Source organism: Maylandia zebra, linkage group LG9, assembly GCF_041146795.1.
Source record: "Maylandia zebra isolate NMK-2024a linkage group LG9, Mzebra_GT3a, whole genome shotgun sequence".
NCBI classification, from domain to species: domain Eukaryota; kingdom Metazoa; phylum Chordata; class Actinopteri; order Cichliformes; family Cichlidae; genus Maylandia; species Maylandia zebra.
The window spans coordinates 16,874,432-16,898,656 of NC_135175.1; the positions used below are offsets into that span (position 1 = coordinate 16,874,432).

The window sequence follows — 24,225 nt, forward strand, 5'->3', positions numbered from 1 at the left end:
GCCAACAAATCTGGATGGCTCTATCATAAGCACATATTCTGCTCTCATGCAAGCAATGAAAGACTCATTACAATTCCAAAGATTGTTTTTCTGATCTCTTGTCAAGAAGGTTGATTTTACTACCAATATACTTAAGTAATTATTTGTAACTTTGCATAACTAACATCGTGTGTGTCTGTGTGTGTGTGTGTGTGTGTGTGTGTGTGCAGTATATGCTTGCGCTACAGATCCGTCTTGACTAATACTTTGCCTGTAGCCACTCTGAAACTACTTCCTGTCATACAAATTCTCTTTATATACCCTATATTTCCTCTATGTTTCCTCCCCTTGATTTTATAAAGGATCCAGCATCTCCCAGCAATGCTTTCACAAATTTCATTAGGTAAGGGGTAAGCGGGGCGGTGCACTGGTTTTTCAACTTTCACTGCGCATTACTTGTTGTCATATCACTAAGGAAGAGAGAAGAGGTCTGCGTACAGGCCTTATATTCAAAGTCACTGGAGCATTCCATGTGTAGTGCTCTAAAATATTGATGAGTTAGCAAAAACACACTGGGTCCTGTCATTTTAAGGAACACAGGCGGATGGAAGTCACAAGGAAGAGGGACGATACCGCCTCTCCTTTTTTTTCAGCCTGTAGCCATTTTAACTGTCAGTGAAGGTAATTTGCTTTTGCACAACTCCAAGACAAGCACAGCGAAAGTCAACTGATAGGCCATTAAGTATAAACCGTGGATAAACAAAGGTTTAATCAATAAATCACCTATCCATCTATCTATCTGCGAATCTATATGGTTATATGTCTGTGTACTTCAGGCTCATAATATATGCATTTTAATAAGCCGCGATGATCTATCAACATTATTCATTGCATTATTCCATTAGATGCGCTGAATATATTTAACATGCAAGCCAAAGGGGAAAAAAATCACCATCAATTGTGAAGAAACACTTTTTTTCCCCAGCACTTGTTTGCATCCAAAGAAACCTTTCTTTTATTCAATCCTCTGCTCTTGTTTAATTGATTATTTGTCTTTTTGCAAATTTTATTTCACCTCTGTTTTCTCGTTCTTTCTTCGCCTGGAGTTGAGAGAGACTGTTTGGTTTCAGTGGCTTGTGGGGCTACACTGATGTTAAGCCTATCTGGTTTGTCTGTGTGTAGTCTTATTGATCCTTGGCTAAGACATTAGATCTGAACGTCATGTCAAGGGTTTGGTGACCTCTAGCAGCCTCTCTCCAAGTGATAGCTTTGATAAGCCTCATCCCTCTCTCTGTTCTATATAGAGCCGTGCCCTAACCTTTAGCCCGACTCTGTGTTTGAGCCTGACCTTTCTTTGATGTGTAATACATACCACGTGCCGTCCCACCACTGAACATACTCATTCAGGCACAAGATATACACACATGTAACCCCCCCCCCCCCAACACACACTCACACACATACACCCCGTTAGTCAACACCCTGAAGCACCAACTCCCATGGAACCTTATTAAAACCACCTTCAGTGAAAATGGGGGAAGTTCTCAAAGTCTCTATAACTTGTATAATGTGTTGTATGAATAATGTTTTCTTCTCCTCATTTCCCCCTCTTCAATCGTTAATGCAGAAAAGCAGAGCATCACTCACACAAAAAGACAAACGCCCAAGTCCGCTTGCCACTGATGGGCATGTCTTATTTACTAAAGGCAACAACCTGGCCTGGCAGGAAGCAAACACACACACGCACACACCGTGATGTGCATGCGTGGAAAACGCAATCACATTTGCACAATCGCATCCCTGCATTCATGTGTACATGCTGTCTTAGATACTCTCATGCACACAGGCCTACACACACACACATGCACACACACACACAGCATTTCCGTTTGATGTTTGCCAGTCATCCAAGATCCCTTACAGCCTGCCTTGCCTCCTACCAAATAACAGTCTTCATTAATTAAAAAAGAAAAGGCAGTGTTATTATAATTCTCTTTGCTTGGCCCTTGATGTAATGGAGGGGGTGTGTGGTGTTTTGTGGCTCTTCGAGAGTTTGCTTTCATCATCGTCTGAGATTCCCTATGGCTTTGCCTTACTGCCATCAAACTCTCTTTTACTTCTTTTTGTCTTTTCATCCAATGAGATGAAGTTTGGAAAAGTTGCTCCAGCCCAACAGGATCCTTTTTAGCAGTTAATGCCCTTCCCAGCTGGCAGGCAACTAACAGCCCACAAGCAGGCACCAGCGGCAATGTCGGACAATGTTATTAGCTTTCCAGCTTTTTTCAACTCATAGCTGATGGCTTGAAATTAGTATTGGCTTAAAGCAGCCAAACGCTTGCCGACTGTTTGCTCCGCAGGTCAGCTTTGTTTACGGTTTTCCTTGTGCATACAAGGTTATGGATATTAGATTTGAGCAGCTCAATTTTAAAAAGTAACAAACCAGATCAGGGTGATTTAAAAAAACAAAAGAAAAAAACATAATTAAAGTTACAGTGCTGGACAGAAACACTTTATATCTACATTTGGCCACTTTGAGAGGCATGAAACTAGCAGAAGACGAATGGAGGGACAATTAGAAGGACAGACAGGCTAAAAAAACATTACAGAGCAGCGTGACAGACAGACAGGTTCAAAAGGCTGATGAGAAGAGGAAAGAAAATGAGTGAGAAAATGGGGCACGCTGCTGCACTCTGTTTGCAAGGGCTAAACTTATTAGTCCATTCTTAATGCCTCTCACTGCAGATAGCATTAAGAAATACACGGTAATGATGATTTGTGTTCTCCTCAGCCAACAGAGGAAGAGGAGCCCACTTATTCCACATGAGTGTTATAATTGGCACCTTATTGCATTAGGGTAGAATGCACTGTGTGATTTCCTGGGTGTCATTTTTGACTAATGGATTCTTAAGAATAGTAATCTAATCGCTGTCATTATTTCATCTTTGCTGCTTTCAGAAAAAGCCGTCGTGATTTAGGTGGGGGAAGGAGTTTTAGCCGTGGATGTGTTGGGGCATGTTGCAAATTAATCTGCACACCTTGTAAACAGAAAGAAAGCGAACAGAAATCAATTTGGCTGAGTGAGGAACTCCACTCTCAGGGCTTTTAGCATCTGCATTAAGCCCAAGTTGTTTGGGTTGTAGTTATTTTGCTTTTTTTTGTTTTTGTTTCTGTGTTTTCCTGACAACTTTGTCAAATCAGCCCTATGTTACTTGTCAACATGGTATGCTATTTCCTGCTTCAATCAAGTCCTGTTTCTAATTGTAAAGCTAAATCATCAGTACAGATATGTTTTCAGCCATTATTAATAGCAGCTGCAGAATGGCATGCTTGTTATTTGCTGGTGTATTTTTCAGCAATCTCCAGCTCCCTATTACTTTGTGTTCAGTAATCACACAGTTTCAATACACACCCTAGCATCTCATAATGCCTAAAAATCCGAAACCTCTGCAGCTCTACCAGTCCCTCTGTTTCCATTTCCACATACCTTGATCCCGGTGTTGTGTCATTAATAGAGGTGATGTACTGTTTATTTTATTGATCATGTGTTTTATCCGAGCATCAATGCTGAGTTCACTCACTGGCATGCACATTCCCTTTATCAAAACAGACACTGGACCTCTGCTTTGAGGTTTTCATCAAGCAAAAACACCCATTATGGTCTCTGACTGGCTGGCTTGCTCAGAAAAAAAAAATACTGCTGGTGTTCCCCTGACATGCAACATCCCAATTATGCCCACACAGACGAGAATATACACTTACACAGGTCACATAACACAGACACGCACACATACAGACACACAGCTACATAAGCACTCATAATTTTGTTTGAAGCTCTGACACACATTTCGCATGCTCACAAATATAGACTAGCTGTTTTCTATACAGACGTATAGTAGGTCTATCTCTCTCTCTCTCTCTCTTGCTTTTTTATACATCCTCAGAAATACACACACGTATACACACACATTCATTGAGCCTTTGGTTTTCTTTTCAGACTAAGGAAGTGCAGGAATGTCAGAATGGAGGCTGATCTGATCGTCAGGAGAGTGTCCTCCTGAATAACCCTCGACACACACGTGCACACAAAAACACAGACACACACTCCACAGCTGAACATGCACCATAGATACACACACACACACACACACACACACACACACACACACACAGACAATGAGACGGTCCACCACACCACACCTTCCCGACATGTCTTATCACCCCTCTACCCCCCCTTCCCCGCAGCCTTTTTCCACCATCCCTCCTGTCTGCCCCCCCAACCCACCCTCCTTACCACCACTGTCCTCCACGCTGCCCACCCTCCCCTACGCCCCACCACCCCCCCAGCCTCCAGGGAGAAAAGGCTGACTTGCATTCAGCAGCATCTCTCAGGAAAGAAGAAATGAATAAAAGAAAGGAGATGTCCCGTTGACAGTCAATGTCTGCGCTGCCAGGAGCCAAAATAACTGTCAGCAAATGCTCGGGACTGTCCAAAATGCCACAGAGACATTAAAAAAACAAAACAAAAAAAAATAAAAGGATTGATAAATAAATAAATGCATGAAATTTAACAAAGAAAGAGGGGAAACCTTACTGTCACCTGCGGAAATGAAACAGAATTAGAAGCGAGGTGTAAAATCGGCTAAAAAGAGAAGGAAGCATCGCCAAGCTCGCTACATTGTTCAATCAGTCGTATACGGTTAAGAACCCTGAAAGAGTAGCAGTTGCTATGGTGTTAAGGTAAATAGAGCCCCTAAAAATAAACACATATGCAATACAATAAAACTATTTTGCTCAAGTGAGTGCAGTTAGAGTCATTTAAAAGCTCCACGTATATTTTATGTGCTTTAACCAACACAGTGGAAAGCGGTCTATCCAGCTGGGCACCATGCTGATCACTGCTTCAGTGGGGCCACACTTTGGAGGGCATTTCACTTTGCAACAAGCAAACTATGCTGTGCACACTCTTGCCTCGTGTGCAGTCATCACCGCACTTTTGTTCTCATGCAGTGCACCGTCAAAGTATAATTAAAGGGACGTATGATTACAACAGCAGCTTATGCGTTACATTATGGTGCCTACGTAGTCATTTGTATAATTTCCAACAGTAATTGGACTACTTTTGTACAAGCCACAGTGCCACTGATTGTGTTCTAGTTTGATTCATGGGAGCACTTTAGCCAAATGCGTTATTTGTTTTAACACTGTGAAAAAAAAAATTGTTCTCAGGCACAAGTAATCAGCATTTTCATGTATCTCCTGTATGACAGTGTAGTCATCTGTCTCTATCTGTAACTACATCCTGAAAGCTGTTGGAATTCCTACTCTATACATTTTTCTCTGTGCTTTGTCTCTAATGATCATTAATTGCAATAGATCTGAGAGGGCCCGGATGACCTTATATGCCAGTATCATACCTAGGACCACTTCTTACGGCAGACATCCTAATCGAGTGCATGTCTAATTTATGGGGCTGGAGTTTGCCATTAAGGGCCTGATCCATGGAATTAAATAACTAGCAGACCTTCGCTGGTCCCGGACGGTGGGCGGAGGAGGAAGGGAGATAGCATGATGAATTGCCCACCCCTCCTCTACCTCATCCTTGACTTTGAAAAATACTGTCTCTGCATTTTAGGTCAGCTTCTGACAACAATTAGGCGCAGTGAAATAGATAGACTGTGACCCTACCCCCCCTACCCCCTTCTTTTAGTGGTTTTTTTTTTCCTTTCTCCTGCCATATCCTGTGTGTTTGAAAGATAAAAAAAAAAAATACAGGAGGTTATAGGAGTAAATATGGGCCGGCATGAGCTGTAAAGGAACAGCAAAATGTTGAGAAAAACAAAGAACCTGTCTAAATACAATTATAATACTCATTAATCAGAAATAAATTTATCAATGGGTACCCCTTTCATTAAATATTCATAAAAACAATCTGACTGGATTTCATCATAAAGTAAGCTTTGGTCAGAGGTTCACATCAGTACTCTTTATAAAGAGGGAACATTGAAATAATACTATATAAACAGCATGTAATGATACGTCTTTTTTCACAGGTGCATATTTTTTTGTCTTCTTTTTATTTTCCACAGAATATTTTCATGGACATTGCTATTGATCTTGCCATGTGACGGAGGTCGAGCCAGCTAATTCCCTTTTTCATTACAGCAAAGCCCCCCGAATTCTCTTAGTAGAGCTGCCTCTTAGGGGCATCCAATCCCTGGCCTCTCCCAATGACATGAATATAAGCCTGTGCTGATGGGGCCTGGTGTAAATGTATTAGCCCTGCGCCTGTGCCCCTAGCCTAGCCAGCCATAATTATGTTAGGAACCAATGAGACAGCTGGGAAATCAATATGCTAAGACAGATTGAGTGGAGATGTGTGGCCAGTGGAGTGGGAATAGAGAGCTCTGGCAGCTCCCCGTGGTGCGAAGGGGCTAGAGTCGACGATTAAGCCATAGACTTAGCATTTACTGCTAGGATTCACTGCCTGAATCTAGTTAGCATTTAGGGAAAGATCCCTGCGAGCAGACAATGTTACTATTAGATTGGAGGCTTCACTCGTTAGCTGAGTGGCCTATCATCTTTGGAGGTCGGGTAGTGGCATAAGTGCTTCAACATGCACAGCTTTGAATCCATGACTCTTGTGGTCTGTGCTCACTTTACCAGTATGTACTGTAGAGTCTTGCTTAAAGAGTAGATTTCAGATGACATTTTGCTATAAGATTGGGCTGCCAAAGGTCATAATATCACTGATGCTGATATTCTGAGCTAGTTTATCAAGTCATTAGAAGTACCTGAGTCTGCAAAGCAGAAAAATGTGGATGGTTCCTTCAGCACAATTCTTTTTTCCTTTGGGATATGCTTCCTTCTCTTAATTTCAAATGCTGAGAAAGAAAGTATGCCTGCACTGTAGTTCAGCTGTTTCATTTTGTTATAGTTATGGCAGCCATGAGTTGAGAGAAAGAAAACTACAAGCACAGGCCTTGGTACGTTACTCTTCTCTGATCTTGATGAGCAGCTGGGAAGGAAATGAATAATTGGTGCAGGGGGCAGGGGTGGGGGTGGAGGGCGGTTGTGGGAGCAGGACAAGTGGAGTTGGGTTAAAGAAGATGGTGGTTCAGTCTTAACTTTGATGATAGTCCACATAAGCCGAAGCGCTGCTGTAATTTATATTCAATTAAGCGGGGGGGGGGGGTTACAGATTCAAGACAAAGGCTCCGTGTTGAGGTGGAGTCAGAGGGAGAATTTAGAAGGGAGGGTGTGTGTGTGTGTGTGTATGCATATGTGTTTGGGGGGGTGGGCGGTGGGTGGGGAGAGTTGCATCTGCTCTCAGCCCCAATCAGCGGCCTTGAAGGCACTGTCCCTTAACAATGGACCCCATCAGTGCAGGGAGCGGAGTCACAGGCATAAGTGCACCCAATAAGTGTGCAATTTCTGCCCATATGACCATCCTGACACAATTGCTCTAATTTTCCTCCTTTGAAATGACTGATAAAAGACTTAGGTAATTGCTACGCCACAGAATTTCTTCCATGATCAGGAGGAAGGAGGAGGGAATAACTGAGGGACAGGGAGCAACAGAGAGAGACGGAGGGGTGTGTGTCTGTGCGCGTGTGCGTCTGTGTTTGTGTGATCATGGGTGAGAAGTGACACAGCCCCAGGGCCTGACGATGGAGACTGGAGTGTCAGTTTGTGAAAAATCCCAAATTAATACTTGTCGTTTCCTTTTCCCCTCTCTGAGTGGTCGTCCTCTGCTTCCACCAAGGATCTTATTAAGAGGAGGTAATTTGTCCTGACAATGTATCGGAAATCACTCAATCAGATGATTTCTTGGAAAATATATTCAAAACATTGTGGTGTGGAGTTGAGGTGGCGGCTAATTCTGATGCTTATATGTCTGTCTCCCACTCAGTTTTTCAGTTTCTCTGCAGAAGTGAAACCTAACGGTGAACTTATTAAAGTGACACAATAAATGTCTCTTTTTTGGAGTCTCCTTCCCGCTCACACGCTTATTAGTGATGCAACTGGACCCAGATGTTATCATCAGTCTTCAAAAAATTCTTTGACCGCATTTCTTTTCTGTTTGTGTGTGTGTGTGTGTGTGTGTGTATACTTTCGGGTGCATGTGTGCCGCTGGAGTCTGAAAGCTTAGCTCCAAACCTGTGTCACTCCTCACTATGACCTTGTCCTTTGTAATCAAGCCTCTTTTATCTGATTCCTCACATGTGTGTGCGGCGTACTCACACCCATCTCATTGAAACACCATGTATTCTGGACTGTGGCCTTACTTGATTGGAGTTCAGTTACAGGGATAGATAGAGAGGTAAAAGATGTGCACTTGGAGTCAGAGGGAAATAGATAAGAGAATAGTAGTTTAGTCGCCTCAGTAACTAACTAACCTGACAGCACACCCAATCAGCTTCTCAAAACTGTGTGTGCGTGTTCTTGTGTACGTGTGTGTGACACGGTGTGACAGACTCCTGAGGTGCTGATTCTAAACACAGTCTCTGCCAGTGCCTGGGTAATGTTGGCTAATAGCTTAATCAATACTTATTATGGCCCTATTGGTTCACTAAAGTGAGAACAGAATCTCACCAAGCGCAGTGCCTCAGTGGAGAGAATGAAAGACGGAGCAAAGGAAGAGAAGAAGTGTCTTCTGCTGATCCAGATGGACAGCCTAACCTCCCTCATGGGATTTCCTTATTCAGGAATCCAATTTTCCCAATGTGATTGACTCGGATTGGATCACATGGAATAAGGCTAACTCTTTTAGCACACCCAATAAAGCACTAATGGGCTTTGTCCCCCATTTTCCAACTTTTTCCCTCCTCAACTCAACTGGTCGTTCGCAATTAGCACTGGCAAGGCAGTGGGTGGTCGAGAAATTAAGTGATGGGGAGAAGGAATGAGAGTAGAGGGGCATGACGAAGAAAGAGAAGAGGTGATTAGTTACAAATAGCAGTGGCACAAGCATTTACTGAACACCATGTTCTTAGGGCATCTTTAGAAATATGATCAAATTAAATCGAATGGAGTATACTTACAGTGCACATAAAGCAAGATTAAGTTTGTTAGACTGGTGCCAGACAGCTTAGATTTATATGTTATTAGTGTTACTGTAGTAAAAGCAGGGTTGTTGGAATTGTTGTAATGGCGGTTAGAAGTGGTAATAGTTGTAATCATAGAGGTAATGCACTAACATTGGTGTTCAGACTGAGACTGAGCTGTAAATCTGACTGAATATGCTGTAATATTAAAATAAAGAGCACGGTTATGATAAACAATGTAAGCAGAGACATAAATACACAGTGAAAGGACATGAATCGCATCTCATGTGATGTTTGCAAAAGTGCAAAATTTAATTTACTAGAAAAAATTAGTGTAATTGAAAAAAATACAGTCTAAATGCAGCAGTTAGTTAGATGTATATACTTGTACGGTCTTCATTAAATCTGAATGCTTCAAATGTAATGAAATTCATTTAGTACTTTAATACGCTCACTTAATGAAAGAATATAAATTGAAAAAATACGATCGGGATAAATTATTATCAAACTGAGCCACTTCTTAGAGAGAAATGATTTAGTGCAGCTTTATGGATGTTATTAATTAAATATTTTACACATAGTTGTGGCAGCTTCAATTCAGCTCGGTGTTCAGTGTTGAAGCAAAATCCATATGTATGCGACTTAGACTGAAAATTTTGCTAATGGAAATATTTGTTGCTAAAGGTATTGGTCATTTATCTTTTTTTATAATTCAACGTTGTTTTCTCATTATAATATTTATAATTGCCACAGAGTATATATAAAATGCATTTTAGACCAATCCAAGCCAAAAATGCGAAGTAACTCTAAGCTGCATTCTTCCTAATGTCCAGCAGGAGGCGACTACTCTGGCTACAAAAAGAAGTCGGGGTGCATGGAGGTCGGGGGGGAAAACAACTTGACTAAGCCCTTTCCAGATGAGTTTGTAGTTTTTAGTCTTACTAATGATCTTACTGATGATAAATTATGTTAGATTCAAAAAGGTCAATAAACAAACAATTTTTTAGGGCGGGCCTACCTTGTGATTGACAAACCACTAATTTACAGGCATGCAGTGTCAGATCGGCCAGTCACTTGTCATATTGATTTTTATTGTGTTGTCAGCTTAAGGCTTTACAAGGGGACGTCACACGGCTTCATTCATCATTTGTATACAGTCTATGGTAATTCTGAATAGCATATAGGCCAATGTCATGCGCTTCAAAACCACAACAGATACTAGTATACTTGGAATTAGCATTAAACATGTGTTTTATTTAGCGTTAGATACTACACTTTGGATTTGAGTTGCATTTGATGACTTTCCCATTCGACTTTTTGCTACTACACAGTATGCATGTCTTCTAAACATATCTCCTACTGTGTTTTGTGCATCTTTTGTCATTTCATTTCTGCCAAATGGCTTCAGTAGTCGCAAGTCTTTTCGACAGCCAGCTCTCTCCTGGCTGCCATCATCAGACCAGCTTGCAGTGAAATAGATACGCTATGAAAACTCACTGTTGTGTACGGTGGCCATGTAGAATAAGGAGATTGGATACCACAAAGCAATGTTCTGCATTTCAGCTGCGCTACACTGGCATTGTGTGGAAAATGTTTAGAATGGGCTCTGATTGCACAAATCAAACACAGATGATGAAAAAGTGACACGCACGCACCAATCTTGCAAGCTCTCGTTTCTGTTCACAGGAACCTTGCAGGGAAAAGAGGAGGACTCACCGCAGGAAATGGAAGCATTGATTGACAGATTAATCATTCTGGTGCTGAGTGTATGTGTGTGCGTATCTCGGAGCGAGTGTATGTGCATGTGCAAACGTGTGTGCGTGTCCCAACTGACCTTGACAGCTCAGTACTAGCGCAGCAGCCACGTCCAAGAGTCAGTCATTCAGACACAGCTGGTGGCTCGTAGCTACCAGACTCTGCAGCTAACAGTTAACACTGTGTCCACTCTACAATTATCCAGCAAGAGAACACTTATCAACTACTGTGTGCTTTAGAATAGCATTGCATTAATTTCAAATTTTACAAGCTATTTAAACAACCTGAGGTGTAATTAACAGCTTAAGATAATGGGTAATATTATAATGACTTTAATATCTTAAGTAACTAATTATCTTTATTTGATTCTGACTGGTTAGCATGGCTAAATCCATTGTGTTTTGTGTCCTCTGTGGCAAAGTCAATAGCATTATCTGCTGTAGGTGTTTTTTAATTACTTTAGCGTTAGTATCAAAGCATCACACAGTTTTCTCTTTTTCACACTAACTTGAGTCCTGCACTACAGTAGCCTGTGTTAACCTTTTTCCCATCCTACGGCTCCCGGGGGCCTGACCCTGAACTCAGTCACCTTTGACAGCTCCTCAATATCATCTCCATCCCCCAAGCCACTGATCTTAGAACAGATATTTTCTTATCCTTCTAATGGTTAAGGTTAGGGAGCTAGTCCAGAGTAATCTGATCCCGAATCTGTGGTGGGAGACAAGTTATTCCTCGGGCATCTCTGCTGCTCAACAAACACAGAGAGCGAGGCGAGCCAGGGGGCAGTATGGGTCTTGCAACCTGCCCTATAGCAAGGTTGATGTTGTGTATTTGTGTGTGTGTGTGTGTGTGTGGGTTTACACATATGCGTACACATACATTGCATTTTCTTTGAATTTTGGAGCACGAAATATGTGCCTGCATATTCTAGCTGAAATTCGAATCGTCTTTAGCTTTTTTGTACAAACATGTGTGGGAACTCAGGTGTGCCTGTGTGTGTGTTTGTGTAAATGCCGGCCTGTCGAACTTGCAGACGCAAGGGAGATGTCATGTTCAGTTTGTGTTTGGCTAACCCTGTGGTCTCCACCCCTAATAGCAGGGTCTATGGGGTGTAGGCACATGCCAATATTCATTGGCAGTTGAATCAAGCCACTTAGATACCATCTGTAAACAGCACTCAGAGGGCCTTGAATTAAACTGAAGACTGGAAACATTGGTGCTCGCTGCAGAGATTACCAGGTTCAACCAGGTTAATGGGCTCTGTGGCCATAGATCAGTTATATAGATATTGGCAGGCATGTGCACAAAACCTCATGTCTTCTATGTTTCTGTGTTAAATTACAAATTATTGTTGCTGTTATTTTAAGTATGTGGAGAACTCCATGAACTTGAGATTGCATTCATTACGCAGATCTCAGAAAGGCAAAGGTTAAATCAATATTCATCTTAAATGTTGTTCTTTACTTTCAATTATGAGTCAAATTCCTGATTACCTGTATGGCTCAATTATGTGTACGTGATATAAGATTCCCTATTCTTAAGTGACAGTTTGAAACTCAATACATGCAATGCATAATTATTCATTTCCTGGTGATTGTATACTTAACCATGTTGCAAAATTACAAAGGATAATTTACAACTGTCATTCAAAACCAGTATATTTTGGTGAAATGACACCACCATGCATCATTTTGATGTCAACCAATCAGTATTTCCCCCCTCTTCTTCCTCTCTCTCTCTCGTTCTCTCTCTCCCTCAGCCCCTCTCTGTCTCCTTACTCCCTTTCGCCACCATGGCGCTCTGTTCACCAACACTGATTCATAATCTATAGCTGTGCCTGGGAGACCAGCAGCTATTGATTTAACGCCTACAGTAATCCAGCGCTGTATCCGCTGCTTGTTAGAGATGCTGAGGCCTAGGAACTGGGGCTTGCAGAGGTAGCCAGACAGAGACTAGGACAGATGTGAAGAATTGTTTGGATTCATTCCTTCACAGATTTTTTTCTTTTTAATTGTCTCAATAAAAGACCAATTTTGGATAACAGACTGCCATCATCTTTATGGAAAATATAAATATTTGGGTGTTTGTATTATGTATTACAGGCTAGGTGAAATGGTTTTTTGAAGTAAAGTTTATTTTATATCAGAATATTTATGCAACATAATTCAACAAAATGCAGATCACATCAATGGTTCACAGTAGCTAATTGTATGTGGGAACTCCGTCCATCCGTCCATCCATCCATCCATCCATCCATCCATCCATCCATCCATCCATTAATTTTCTGTCACTTATCCAGGTGTGGGCTGTGAGGACAACAGCCGAATTCCAGACTTCCCTCTGTCTGCCCACCTCCACCAGCTCTTCTGGGGGAATACCAGGGCGTTGCCAACAAAAATATATAATCTCTTCGGCATGCCCCCAGCCTTCACCCTGGACTTCCACCTGGTAGGACTTTGCCGAATTATTTTTCTTATTTTTTTGTAATTGTTCAATATCAAAAATATAGAAATACATGTATGTGGACTGCCAGAAGCCCTCTATGAATAAATTTAACTTGAAAAATGTTTATAGTGTTTGCTACTTCCAAAAAACAAGCCCCCAATCTTTTGCACTAATTTGGAAATTATTCAACATCAGCATGCTTATTACGTTGTATGCACCATAAGAATGAGCGCTTAAAGTTTGAAGGATAATTGTGTTTTCTTGAACGTGTTTGGATACACTAACAGACCACCTGAGGAAACAGTGACTAATTTGTTTTCTGTGAACTGATATTTCGAGTAAATGTGAAGATTTACATGAAAAAAAAATGCTCTTCTCTTTTTAAACATTCACCTTGCTTGTAGTCTGACAGGCTATGATTTTAACAATTTGAGATGATTGTTTTGGAATTTAGAAGTGTTATTGCTGGTTTTCTGGATAATTATTAGGTCATGTTGCTTGCCCTTTTCCCTCAATAACACATCTGTTTGTGATTCCTAAAAATCATAGCAAAACACAGATTTGTGTGATTTTATGCAAATTTTAAAACTGATCAGAAATCTGAACTATTAATGTCCAGGGATGATACAATATATGTCCTCTGAATGCAATGACCCTAGTCTGATGTATCTTAATTTAAAAAAATAAAAAAATCACACCACGTTCAGTCATGTCACATAAACATATTGTAAATATAAGTTTGGTTTAACACACCTTTAGCCCATAAGCGATTGGACAGATCTTCACAATTTACAGTGGTATGACACTTTATACCCGATATGTAGTAGCTATATGCGCCACTAGTTTATTAATGTACATATTTACCACTTTATCTTGCCACATGAAAATAATAATTCTATATTTTTCCCACTTTATTTCCACATGTATATCTAATTAGTCATGGAACCTTTCAGTCACAATTGTCCTTCTCTAAACGTCTGGCGCTGACAAGAGTCAAGATCTCCTCTGCGTCTGTTACAATAACCCACTGCTCACGCTTACAATTGCCTGCATATGATTTGGAATGAGCGACAGCTAAGGCAGCCACGACATATTCATACAGAATGCTAATCATGCATGATACAAGAATAATAGACAATGTCGCTTTCAGTTCATCAAGCATCCAGGTAAGTGGATATGTAATTTAAGTTATTATCAAATCTACCTAATTTGGTGTGGTCCATCCATCATGATAATAGCACCATTCTGTGCACACACTTTCAATTGTGACAAGCCTGTATATATATGGACAATACCTTTGGCATCAGAGTTCCTTTTCATTATAGATAATTGCAGTCCATGTATTTTAGATCTCTTCCCTGGATTTTCACGACAATGTAGTTCTTTGAATGAGTGACAAGAAAATGGTATGACCAGTAGACACAACCAAAAATCTAGTGGTGAGTTTCATTTAGTGTACAAATGTCTGTTTGAAGAGGGCAATTTTTTTTACAGCATTTTATAATGAGAATAATATGAGTATCGCCATGGTCCTTGTATTTCCTTTTAAATTGTGCAGTTTAACATTATGACCCTTCAACAGTTCATGTATAGAAAATTGAAGGCATTGAGTGCAAAGACAAACATGATGTTAAAGAATATATGAAGGTAAAGTATGAGATGTCTTAAATAAAGGTGCACCGTTCAATTCCTTAAGGTCCCTTAATCAAGATGACAAATGACAGGAAGGTTGAAGAGGAGTACTTATCTCAATCAGGTACAGACCATCAGCACAAAGACAGATAAACACGCTGACCTTCATTAGTCTGGCCAAATAATTAGCTGACCTCGTCAAATAAGCACTCGTGCTGCACACACTCAAGCACGTACGCACACATACACACTTTGCGCACAGTGGTTTGTATGTGCCTTTAATGAAAAGAGGACTGACGCACAAAGCTGATTGCTTTGTTCTGATGAGTTTCTGGCTTGAGTAGCCCACTTGATTGATGGATAGATGAACACAAGGATGGGTGGATGAAGACAGACAGAAAAGGAAAACTCTGGAGGAGATGAGTGCTTTTGTCGGGTAATATCACAGCAGGCAGGAACAAAAAGCTGTCTACTTGTTTTAATGTGCAAAATGTACTGATCAAATTGTTGCTGCAATATGCAGAAAGAAACATTAAAAAGCATTTTAAATGTATGCATCTTTATAAATCCTGCAAGACAAATTCTCGAGTCTAGTTGCAGCTACCTTGTAGGGAACAACCATACTTGTCCATGCAGTTGGGTCCTGTCATGTACTTTATGCTCACTTCACCATGACCAATACACAAATCTCTGCCATTCTCCTCTGGCTACAATGAGCTGAAGAAGGTTAACTTCACCTTCCAGGGTAAATAGAAAAATGAACAGAATGGCTGTCTGAGATGGGGTTATAAACAGTAGTCATTAACTCAGCTCTGCCACTTGCTGGCACAGAGGGAGATTTGTGAAAGGTCGTGCTTTGGAAGTCAGCTTTGCTGAGATGAAAAACAGCAACACACCAAAAAATTAAGAGACAATTTGTTGTTTCAGAGATACATGTGAATGGGACACACACGATCCAGTTTTAGTCTGTGAGGTTTTTTGTTTCTACATGTAAACTGATCTGACTCTAATCCGACATCTGATGTCAGATTCCTACGTTGCCTTCGGAGTCCACTGCAGACTTGGTCTGACACAGTCTCTGTGAGTGTCAAGGATGTAATTTGCATTGGAGTAACTGATACTTTAAGCTGAAGTAAGGGAACTCTTCACAAAAGGATAAATGCAACCACATCACACTGAACATCGTCAGCAGAGAGTTAAATATGTCAGAGACTTGAAGAATAAGTGCCTTCACTTACTCCAGTCCATTTCTAGGTCTTTGGCTTGACAGTTTTAGAACAGCGGTAATATATTCTGGCACCAGGTCTGAAGACAATTATGTGAAATTGCTGCTTTCTCATCTAGATTTGCCTGTCTCCACCATTTTCATCTCAATCCAATCCAATCTGAAACCATTTGAGCAAATAAAATGATATTTACTTCATCTTCTGTTACAAGCTTTCAAAATTACAGGCTTCAGGAAAAATCAATACAAAATGCCAGCTTAGCAGCAGATGTATGCTCTGTGAGAATGCTAACTTTTCCTCTTCATGTGTCTCCCCATCCTCCCACAGAGGTAGGGGGAGGAGACAGGGAGCAGGAAAAGAAGTTCCTCACCAACAACTAGGGGGGTGGATTTTGTGGTGGATGTTTATAAACTACTTGTGCTTGCAGGCCGAATGCACGATTGTCTTGTCCAAGACGCTAACCTTTAGCATCTCGCTGCGCTTCGGCGCATCTTACAAAGTTCACTGCGAGAAGGGAGTCTTGACCCTGCGGATGATTTGGAGGACTGAAATACCACTTTCATTTATTATTTATCCCGGCTGGCCGAGGGGAAGGCAAGCCGTGGCGCTGTCATACCTGACTGGCTAATGTAAGAAGTGGCCATCTCACTGCAACCCTGGGGAATCAAAGCCCATTACTGGTTTGAGAGATTGCCTAATGTCCACTGTGAACACACACCCTGGATCAAAACATTAGGATGAGAGGGAGATGTAGGTACACACAAACGCACTCCATTCAAACAAGACGTTGTGCAGCGGTTGGAGATGAGAGAGGAGTCCTGGAAAACGAGAAGTAAACATTTATAATTCAGATCTGGCCTTGCAAGACTTCTTGTTACTCCAGTACAGTCAGTTCGTTAGGATGTATTGTTTATTAGATTTTTTTTTTATTCTACAGGTGGAGACAATGCGTATAGCATTTGTATAACAAAGAACTCCTGTTTTTTTTTTTAGTAGTAAGAGGTAAATTTAAGACCGCCCATATTGACAATCTTACACAATCTTAAAGATAAGGACTATAGCGAGTTCAGCAATACCAAAAGGCCCCTAAGAACAGACCGGACAGCTAAAGTTGATGATTGCAGAATTCTTGGTATAAAAAAACTCTTTCCCAACATCTAACCAAGTCCAGGACGCGCCAAAGTAGAGTCGGCCTTTTGTTGTCTGCAATCAAGAGACTCCTTCATGAATGTAAATACAGAGGTTTTACCTCAACCACTGTTAACGCCATTCTTCCAAAAGATACTCTGTTATTTTGAGGTTGGTGGTCACGCATCAGTCCAAAATATTGGTTGATAAGTGGATCCAAAGCATATGACTGAGATATTTTTATACTCATCAAACCATTCAGTGACCCCTTTGGTGCAATATGAATAAAGATATTTCATCACAGAAAGAAAAAGAATAGGTTTGCAGTGACCCTCTCTAAGAGGACCTAAACTGCACCAACAAAGTACCACCCTTCCACATGAGAGAGCTAAAGTAGACCCTCACTGTACTGTTGAAGAGTTCAGGTTTTATAGGTTTTTGTTTAATTTCTCATCCATCTGACTGTGTGAGTAAAGCTGTAATTTATTCACTGTCAAAAAGGTGTGCCAATAACACTTGCTTATTACAGAGACCATGTCTAATGGATAAGGACTACCTTTACACAGTTTCTCAGGTTGAAAAGTGCAATGACCACTTCTTTTTGTGTTCTTGTGTGCACGTGAGTGGGTGTATCTGTGTCGGCGTGTGTGTAATTGCCAAGATGGAGGCTTAATGACCCTTTGGATCTGCAACCGAGGTGTAGCTAATGAAGCGTATGTGTATGAAGTACAGGCCTCTGCCTTTAATGGGAGATTCCTATCAATACCACAGATCAGATTAATATTTCAAAGTTAATGTTTTTGTTGAGGAATTTGCAAAACAAACATGAGATGAGGCTTCACAGTCGCTTGTGCAGGAAAATGCAATTTTCTCAGACTTAGCCGCTCATCTTTTTAATTACAGACTTAATAGCTTTATAGATTTTTCAAAGATGAATTCTTATTGGCATTTTTATAATTACTGGTCTTTATTGCTTTTTATGAAAATAATCGTCAAGGCTCATTTACCCCACAAACCCTGAGGCCAAACAAATGCGTTTCAATGATGAGTGCAGATAACCTCCAAAACACTGGTTCTCATTTTTCCAACTCTTGAATTCTTTACGAATATCAGCATTATATTTTTCACTTAATGTAAATAAGTGCTTTGCACCCATAAAACCAATTACTAAGTCTTTTTTTTCTTCTTTCAGACAAGTGGTTTCAGTAGTGAATTTGTACAGACAGCAGTTTTATTGTTTAAAGATGTTGGCTGGACAGCGTGTTCAAACATACCGTGAACTCCAGAGGCAGCTGAAACCAGAACAATGCACATTGGCCTATGGGGGATGCAGAGTTGGCCAGAGTTTCACATGTCAACATACTATCAAATGTGGTGCTAAAATGAACGAACCTCCTCAGCATTAACACATGTACAGAGCCAAAGCGGGCCAAGACAGCTTTAAAGCTCTGACTGTAGAAAAAATATACCTGGACACTTCAGCGAAAACACATTTAGAAGAGCTGGCCAAGCTTTTCTCGTGTAGTCTGCAAAGGCCTTCGAGTGCAGCAGCCTTAGACAAACAGTGGCTCTGAGCCATACCTTGCTAAAACTTTGACAATGAATTTGGGCAGCCGGTAGAAATTCAGTCCTATGAATTTGTGGGATAGCAAAGCAGGCAAATAATCTTTTGTGAAATTTATACCCACCAATGGAAGAGGCTCCTCTAATCACTATTTAATTTAGGTTGAGATTCTGTGCGGAGGGACGAGTGTACATTTGGCTAGACTTATCACCACTAAAAGGGAAATATGCATCGATTTAGCCTTGAACTCCCTGTTGAACTTGGCTGGCCTGCTTCGTTGCGGTTTCCCAGTACATTCCCAATTCCTCCTCTCTCTCCAGGACCCAGCGTGGATGCAGACAATAACCGGAAAGAGTATTTAGAAAATTTTGGAATGAAGTGGATGTAAATTTCAGTCCTTTACATTTGCCAGAAGCATCTGTTTTATCTATAAATACTAGCTCCCAAAGAGCCAGAGCTGTGGAATATTTCAACCCATGCTTTATTTAATTGGCTTGGAAGCGTAAAAGGAAAGAAAGAAGACTCAAAGTATGACTCTTTTTCCCTTAGACCCCCTGCTAACAGGCAAGTCTGGCTCTTCTGTATAACTAACCCAATCTGCATTTTCTCATAATAGGGCCAGTGCCAGCTAAACATGTTCACAACACGAGATTGTAAGAACAAGCCATTTGCTTGAATATTGTATATAAATCAGTTGGCAAGACCATTTATGGCACCAGGATTAAAGCAAAAATCAGTTTTGCTTTTGGGGGGAAATTGGGTTTCTCGTGGTGTGAATGAGTGTTGGCGTAGCTTGTCTGGCCTTGGCTGTGTCTGCTGAAACTCTAAAAACAGCCTCTGTTTTGGTTCCAACATTTTCGGTCTCTATGGCGCTGGATCCCGTGTAGTGTAAACTCAGTGTGGTCTGAAGAGCCTCTCTGTATGTCTGCTACACATGTGAATATGCTCGACAGATGTTAACTGGCTTCCAGGCAGACAGGCTCTCCTCCCCCTGGCCTTTTTGGCTCTGGTTGTGACATGGTGACACACAGTAGCATCTGGAGTTCAGACTGGGTCACCCAGGGCAAATATGATACAGAGCGGTACATCACTTGCTTGGACCTCCCACAACTTTGAAAAGGATGATTTTGACAGGGTTTTGGAAAAATGTTGGCATTCCTGCCCGCTCTACATACGGAGGCTGAAATATTTAGGACTGTTTTGACTTATCTGACCAGCTAACTCTTCATATGTTGGCAATGCAAGCAAGTTTTTACTAAACTCAAGATGAGAAGAAGCAGCAACTGGTAAGGCTGTGAGGGTTATTTTTTCTTAAACTACCACCAGCATCTGATACTCCATTTATGGAATGAACCCAAAGGAGAAAGAAATCTGCTGTCTTTTACTGATTCTAGATCTACTGAGAGAAAACTCTCCATGGGAATGCACACGTCTTCATCCTCACACACAGGTATAACTGTGATATGATTAGAAATATGTAGCACAGTTAATGAATTGTTATTTGGTGAGTATGCAAGAGTTTAAACGCAGGGAAAGGCAGATGTTCAAAATATATGAGCTTATATTCAAAAAGCCCAAATAAACTGAAAGTCACAAATAATCAAATTTGATGTCGTTTAGCTTATGGCATATGTAAATTCAAATTAAATTAAATTCCTTCAGTATCTTTAATGCCAGCCAACTTAAATTCAGTCCATATATGCTGCCAAAGGGGGTATATTTGAAAACCTCCAGTGAAAAAGATGCCTGGTTGCCTTTTTTGTGTTGATTTCAAATTATCGTCATTTTTCAAATACATTTTGCTGTTTTATGGTGACCCATTTGTCAGGATTTTGCACACTGCCATTTCGTGAAGGCGGCTTTTTGATAGTCAAGACGGGTGTATAGGAGCCGTATACCTATTAAAGCAAGCAAACAAACAAACAAACAAAAAAACAGCTTTTGTGTCAAACTTGATGTTTGACTATTTGTCTGCATTTCCATTGTTAGCTGACAGTCAACCGTGCTCGCAGACAGTGAAGCGTCAGCTCGCAGCTCATGAAACAAACATTTAGCAAGCACATAACAGCAAAGCTGCCAGTTGACGTGCACCCGTTCAAATCCATCCCGTCATGTAAATAACTTGTTTCAGTGTGCTTTCAATTAAAGCGGAGGACGAAGTGCCATTGCTGCCTTTGATGGATGAGCTTAGATATTGGAGTGTACCGTTGGATGACAAAACGTTCCCCCACTCCACCTCAACTCCTCTTTCCTATTGATTCTCCTGGTGGTTATTCATCAGGGCGGTGGCCACTGTCAGATCAGCTGCTCCTTCTTCTCACAAAACACATTTTCCACAGTTATTGATAAAGCTATTTGACCTTTTATTCAAATGTGTGTGTGTGTGTGCGCAAGTCTGTGTGTGTGTATAATGTGCACACATCTGTGTTTTCTTTCTCTCTGCTCTTGCCAGAGGCCTGCAGATCACTGCAGTTACATGAATAAAGTCAGGCTGTTTTGATTAACGCCAAATGAGTAGGTCTATTCTTTGCAGATGTGGGTTTTAGCAGTACTGAGCCTTGCTTTCACACAACAAAAATAAACCCCAAACCTGTTTTACAGTTTGGCAAGGGGGAGCGCACATATACAGTACGGAGAGTTTGCACATACATATGCCCGTGTTCATATACATCAGTGGTCTCGTACATACTGTGATGTGCATGCCTTCATGCATATTATTTCAGTGTTTTGAAAAATTTCGACCCTTTTGTCAAGGTGAAGACAGGCTGCCTTGGCTGCGAGTACAATAGCAAATGTGCCGTGAGTTAGAAAAACCAAAATTGGAGGGAAGAAAGCTTTGGTTGCACAAAGGTTGATCCACGGAGAGAATAATGATTTTACAAAATCTCTGAGATCAGTGGAGGTTATAAATTGTGGTCACATACCATATGGCATCAGACTGAGGGTACCGTTCTGACAGAGATGACCAGATCTTGGAATACTATTGGCTTGTTACTGGAGAAGTTAAAGAAGTAGTTAAAAAAAGGTAAATAGTATTAATAGTATTTTTTATTTATATTATATTGTGCTTTTGTACTCTTACTTTCCTCTCACCTCTGCATGTACTTTTTTACACTACAAGCCAAATTCATCCATCTACACACGAATGCAAGCATTGGGGCATTGTAGCTTGCTCAAGGACACTCTGACAAATGCGATGGAGGAGCTAGAGATCAAACCACTGAACTGTTGACTAGTGGGTGGGGCACATTTTAATTAGCCAAAGTCAATAAAAAGACAGAGAGAGAGACAAACAGGTATAATGTGCAATCTTATGGAAATTAAACTAGTTACTTTTGTATGTGTTTGTGGGTTTTTTTTCAGAATTCAACCCTCAAGAGAAGTGGTTCATGTGTCGACACCGGACGAAGATCATCAATGTGCAAGGTTAGGATACATACAGTCTTTTGCAAAGTTTATAACCTACTAGGATACAAAAAAAGTTTAAAAAGGAAGCTTATTTGTATTTTCTGTGGCAGAAAGTCAATCGAATTTTCACTTTATTTTAAGATAAATGCAAGACCTTTCCTTCATACCTACCACACTTGTTAACATACTAAAAGCATAACAAGACCTCTGCTTAATATAATTGGAAACAATTGTATTTTCAATTTTGATGGTTGGTCAAGATAAGACTGTTAAATATGTTAAACATTTTAATGATTTTTGACACGTTCTTGTAGGGAGACATAGGGAGCAGTCTAATCACTGGGAAATAATTAATTAGCAATGAAACAGTTCGGTTGAACCCTTTTGATTTAACCAAATAAGGAATTTACTCAACATCTGAGCGCCACATTTTGTTTCCCTTGTATTATTCTCAGTGAAGCCACAGATAGAGGAGGAGAGTAACATTTTACACACTGTAGTATGAAAGCCATTTTCTTGTCCTTCATGGTGGCAAACTGTTCAATTACCATGTCATATAATTTCCCAATAGACCCCAGGTTTTTCACAATAAAGGACTCAAGTCGCTCCAGTCCAGATGTGTAGTGATCAGTTCTGATGTGGCCGTTAGATTTTATCTTAACTGAGTGGTAATTAACGCAGCTGGGGGTTATTGTTGTTTTTCACAAAAATATCTCAGATACATGAAACTGTCGAAGCATCTGTACTTCATTGTTTTGAACACCGTGTGTGAGTTTATAGTTGTTTATGTACTGTTTATGTAACACGAGCAAAGCATTTTAATGTATATTTAGCCCCTAGACGAAGTTTAGGGAAATTATAGGTCATGACTTGTGTTTTAAACAATTAAGTTCACTTAGTTAAAATGATTATGTCCATGTGTGAATTTAACATAGGGTCATCTCACAAAACTTAACGGTGGAAACCTGAAACTTAAAGAATGAATAGCACAATGAAAACAGAGATTCTCTGTTGGTGTTTTTATTTATATGATGACTCGCAGCTGTGTTTATATGGTGTATGATTTTAAACCCTGCTGAGATTGAAGCGCAACGGTTTTATCCTATGAAATTTTCGCTCATGTCTTTTCCTTGCTATCAATAATTAAGACTAGATCTTGGAATGAAAAAGTAATTTCCCTTGAAAGAACCGGATAGAATTGACATAAACCCTAGCCCCCAAAACACAGCCCAAGAGGTATCGAAAAGCTCAGTAGGTGCCAATAAAAGTGGAAAAACAGAAATCTTTCTAGCAAAACACAACAACAAGAACAGGTACAAGCCATTGAAGTGGAGAAGTGAAAAACAAGAGCGACTTAAGGTGATTCTCATCTTCAACTCCAAAGCCTTGGTACTCCCCAAAAAAAGTGGGAATGTAATTTCCCAGACTAGGAACATAAGCCAGGAGTAATCTGGCCTGTAATACCTCCTAGTCCTTAAATAAAAGCCCTCCATTTTAAGTCTTCAACCTCGTTTTCCCCCTCCCTCCCTTCCCCACCTTTAATAGGATTTGGTAGAAAATGGCTTTGTGAATCGCTCCTCTCCGTCTTGCTCAAGGAAGAGCGGGCTATTCTCATTGAGAAGTGCTTAATTGCTTCAAATGACTGATGATATATTGAGGGAGAAGGGCCTTGAGCCAGGGGCCACATCCAAACACATAACAGATAGCGCTGCTGGACGATGGAAGGATATGGACTGCAGTGTATATCTGTACATTTTTGTGCGTGCGGTTATTGCAACAAAGATGAAATGCTGGGGGTAGACGCTTCTCTGTAAGTGTCATAAGTGTGCGTGCTGTGGATGGAACATGCGTAAACATGCAGTTCCCTGCATGCGTGTGTGCTTGGACTTGCATGTGTGTGTGAAAGATGGTCGCCAGGCAGTGTGCGTCCTATCGACACCCCAGTAACAGACTAAATTAAAGCTGTGATGAATTGTGGCTGTCATGGCAGGAGAGAGGGGAGACTCTGCACTGTATTCTGCCTCTGATTAGGTAGGAATAGAAA

At 40.7% G+C, this 24,225-nt stretch overlaps 1 long non-coding RNA gene across 4 annotated transcripts in view; it reads left to right on the plus strand.

Moving 5' to 3' along the window:
• Nucleotides 1–24,225, plus strand: part of LOC143420497 (uncharacterized) — a 149,680-nt gene that overhangs the window by 98,332 nt on the left and 27,123 nt on the right. For 3 of the 4 annotated variants that reach the window (XR_013100327.1, XR_013100325.1, XR_013100328.1), the window contains exons 3-4: nt 13,078–13,226; nt 22,137–22,199. This is a non-coding gene — a long non-coding RNA (uncharacterized LOC143420497). Of the gene's footprint in view, nt 1–13,077; nt 13,227–14,925; nt 14,980–22,136; nt 22,200–24,225 lie in introns of those variants that run through there. The other variant, XR_013100326.1, reaches the window with a different exon arrangement.